The following is an 842-nucleotide window of genomic DNA, read 5'->3' as shown; positions in this document are numbered from 1 at the left end:
AAAGCCTTACCTGAAATGCTACAGTGGCTAAAAAATAAAAAAKTATAAAGGCTTCATGAAGTWGAAATGTTTCTGGACCCTCTGAGCCTCTAAATGAAACTGTCTAACCTCAGTTCTTCTCTCCACACACCACCCAGCCACAGCAGAGCCCAGAGTCCAGAGTCATGTGTGACCGAGTTCTGCAGCCAAACATGCAAAWCTCTKCAACAACCAGTAAAGTGTGAAAGAGAAGCAAAAATAGAATTTAAACTTCTCAGAATTGTTTTTGTTCCATTCGGCTCCCCCAGCTGTTTTACGATCTGACAGTTTTTCTGTGAAGCCCTTTTCCTGTTTAATCCAAAAATGGACGTTTTTACTTGAACTATTTTGTTATGAGTTTTGGTTTTTAACTTTAGACGAAGTGCAGCCAAAAAAAAGCAGCTGTGACAAAAACAAGATGGACCACTTTCTTCTGGATCAGTTCTAACCATTCAGGATACAAAGTGAATGTTCTGGACTATTAGAGAAATTGTATTTTCTGCAAAAATGTGTTGAAGTGTTGAAGCCAAAAGAAGAGCATAAACTAAAAACTAACTGTAGAAATAAACTAGCTAGATGCTAAAAGTGGCAAARGSTAGCTGAAAGCAACRTGYTRACTAAAAGCTAAATAAAAATGCTAAAGGCTATGGCTTAAAAGTGACAAAAGGCTGGTTGAGGCAAAACAAGAAAAAACCAAAACAGATTAGACATCCTGGGCTGGAGACATCTATCATCAGTAGAGCTGCCTTCTCTTGGTTGTGAATGCATGGATGGATGGATGGATGGATGGATGGATGGATGGATGGATGGATGGATGGATGGAT

The sequence above is a fragment of the Austrofundulus limnaeus genome, unplaced genomic scaffold (assembly GCF_001266775.1).
Source record: "Austrofundulus limnaeus strain Quisiro unplaced genomic scaffold, Austrofundulus_limnaeus-1.0 Scaffold157, whole genome shotgun sequence".
Taxonomy (NCBI): domain Eukaryota; kingdom Metazoa; phylum Chordata; class Actinopteri; order Cyprinodontiformes; family Rivulidae; genus Austrofundulus; species Austrofundulus limnaeus.
This window is presented reverse-complemented; position numbering follows the sequence as displayed.